Source organism: Oryctolagus cuniculus, chromosome X (assembly GCF_051225735.1).
Source record: "Oryctolagus cuniculus isolate XC-2025 breed Fujian yellow rabbit chromosome X, ASM5122573v1, whole genome shotgun sequence".
Classification (NCBI taxonomy): Eukaryota; Metazoa; Chordata; class Mammalia; order Lagomorpha; family Leporidae; genus Oryctolagus; species Oryctolagus cuniculus.
The window spans coordinates 68267720-68271397 of NC_142888.1; positions in this window are offsets into that span (position 1 = coordinate 68267720).

A 3678-nucleotide genomic window follows, 5' to 3' on the forward strand; every position below is an offset into this window, starting at 1 on the left:
ATCATCATTAAAGCTATAGTAAGCTATTGAATTTAGTTGCTTTGGAAAAATCATTTTTGGGGAAAGCACCATGCAATTAGCCACTTCATTATATGAATATGAACATGAGTCAGTTTTGCTAGGTGTTAGTAACGCTACCAAAACACACAATAATAAACAAAAACAACTACCTCCAACATAGTTATAATGGTGATGTGTATAAATAAATTACACAGATGGCAAGAGAGATTATTGAAAATTGACTCCTAATGTTTACATAATGCATCTTAAAACCTTAAATTATATGGCCCAGCATTCTGGTGCAGTAGGTTAAACCATCACTTTTGACACTGGCATCCCATATTCGAGCACAAATTCAAGTCCTGGCTGCTCCACTTCCAAGCCAGCTCTCTGCTAATGTACCTAGGAAAGCAGTGGATGACAGCCCAATTAATTGGGCCCCTGACACCCATATGGGAGACCTAGATGGAATTTCAGGTTCCCGGTTCCATCTGGCCTAGTCCCTGATGCTTTGGTCATTTAGGGCATGAGCCAGCATGGTGTATGTATGTATGTATATATATATATATATATATATACACACACACACACACACACATACACCCCACTTCTCCTCTGTCACTTTGCTTTTCAAATAAATAAATATTTTAAAATGAAAAACAGACTTTTATATGTTAAAGAAAAGCTTTCAATTATAAAGAAAATCTTGGTAGCAAGATTTTCAACAAATAACTTCTTGGTTATAAAAATATTTTTAACAAAATGCCCAATCACTGAAGGGATGGTAGGGAAGTAGAAATGTGCACCTGAACATGCCACACATAATATTGATAGAAATGTGTGGTTATTGTTGTCATGGTAAAAATACCGAAAGGAAGCAATATGTGTAGTCATGAATATTGTCAACTTACCAGTTAATGATTGGCACCGTATAGTCTTTATTTCAGAATCACCATGTGATGAGGAATAGATATGTTTCTAGAATGAAAACAATGGTTTATTTTACTCAATAGAAACTATTAACAATTATTAATATTGTTCATAATGTATTAAAACAAGTTTTTGCTTCACTGGCATCTTTTCATTTCCTATCTATGAATTGCCAAGAAAATAGAAAATTAAATTCCAATTCATAAGATTATGACTTCCAAGTACAATTTTGCAAAAAGTTTGGTGTTTTCTAAAACGTCTCTGAATCATGTAGACCCAAATTTACAAGTATAGTATGTAAGAAGCTCAAAACCTGGAGTGAAAAACAAGTCAATCTAGGGAAGAATAATTGGGCTAAGCTGCTTGTATTTAGTTATCCTCGTAATACCAAGCAAGAGATGTCAATGCACACATTACTGTACTTTTTCTGAAGGATTCATTCAGGTTCACACTTAATGATCTTTCTTTTTTGTTTTTTGTTTTGTTTTGTTTTGTTTTGTTTTGTTTTGTTTTTTGACAGGCAGAGTTAGACAGTGAGAGACAGAGAGAGTTATAGACAGTGAGAGAGAGACAGAGAAAGGTCTTCCTTCCTTCAGTTCACTCCCCTAATGGCCACCATGGCCGGCGCTGCGCCGATCCGAAGCCAGGAGCCAGGTGCTTCCTCCTGGTCTCCCATGCAGGTGCAAGGGCCCAAGCACTTGGGCCATCCTCCACTGCCCTCCTGGGCCACAGCAGAGAGCTAGACTGGAAGAGGAGCAACCGGAACTAGAACCCAGCACCCCAACCAGGACTAGAATCCAGGGTGCTGGCGCCACAGGCGGATTAATGATCTTTCTTAGAACATATTTGTTTCTAGGGGCAAACTGATGGTTGCCATCATCTATGGCTATAAAAGGCCAGATGCCCCAACCATTAAAATATTAACATGAAATAAACCACTTTAAAACAAAAGTGCTGTACCCTTACTTCATAGATAGAAATATATGTAGATGCTTTGGGTTCAACTAAAGACTTTATGCCAGAAATCTCATGGACTGGACCATCACATCTACAAAGTATTAAGAAAGAGGAGCTCACTGTATAATCCATTTCAATATAAATTCAAAATGCCATTCTCCAGACTATTTCCATAAACAAATGTCAATAGGTTATTGGCTCTGGCATTCTAATTACTTTTCTTAATCTGTCAAATATCAACAGCATCATCATTTTAATCCTCAGTAATGACCGAAATTATCGGACTAACATTTCTATGTCTTTCTACTTTTTCCCCATCATATTTATTCACAATAATTAGGTCATCAAAAATAAGAAAATGAGAAGTTATGTCCTGCTTTTGAAATTGAGAACTTCCTGTGTGTCAAGAGTTGCTCTTATTTAATTGGGTTTAACTCTTCTCAGAAAAAAATGTTAAAAATTCTGAATTTTAAGTCCCCTTCTTTTGTCTCAGAAAATGCAGAAAGATTGTGTCATAAACTCATTTAAAATAGATTAATAAAATACACTGTTTCATCTGTAAATACACTTTTGGATTAATGCAACCATATTTATATGTTCATAATATGACACAGAAATACTATTTTACTCAGTGATATCACATGAGGTTTATTGTATGCACATTCTCAGCACCTACTTATTCCGTTTAGAAGGCACTTCTTTCACAGGCCACTGTATGAACATGTGCTTAGATTACTTCAACAACTAATATATGCTCAATCTACTAAATCACACATTTCTCAGAACCATTTACCCAAGTTACCAACATTGTTAGAAGCTGGGTGCCAGGTGTTGGATGCAGTTTTGCTTAGATAATGCTTTCCCAAAAAATCAACTATAGCAATTGGACAATTGGAAAAATATTTATATGTCAGAAATATTCTCCAAACTTCTCAAAGTCACATGAATATCTGCTATCTCTAGTACACTCCTTCTACCTTTTGTTTACTAATTCATAACTACTCTTTTTTAAAATTATGGTATAATACACAAAAATAAATTTACTTCTTTAATCATTTTTAATGTACAGGTCACTAAACTATATCCACATCATTGTACAACTAATCTCCAGAACTTTTTCATCTTGTAAAACTGAAACTTTATGCAATTAAACAATTTCCATATTTTCTCCCCAGCCCTGCCCTTGGAAACCACCATTCTACTTTTCATACAGTATATGTCTCTTTGTGACTTAGCATAATATCCAAGGTCTATCCATATCGTAGCATGTATCAAAATTTCATTTTAAAGAGTTAATAATATTCAATTGTGTGTCTGTGTGTGTTGTGATTTGTTAATTCATTTACACGTTGATCGACACTGCATTGCTTCTACTTTTGGTTGTCGCCAGACAACATTGCAACAAGCATGGATATGTAAATATCTCTTCAAGATTCTGTTTTCAATTCTTTTGGATACACTCAGATTGCTAGATAATAATGGTAATTATATTTTTAATACATTTAGCTAGAACTGTTTTTCATAGTGGTTTGCAACATTTTACATTCCCACCAACAGTACACAAGGGTTCCAATTTCTCCACATCCTCACCAACATTCATCATTTTCTGTTTGTTTAATAGTAGACACACTGGGACCTGTCTTGCAGCACATTAGATTAAGCCACTGCTTGGGACAGCAGTATCCCATATCAGAGTGTCAGTTATAGTGCTGGCTACATTGCTTCAAATCCAGCTTCCTGCTATTGTGCCTGGGAAAGCACTGAAAGATACCCCAAGCAATTGGGCCCATG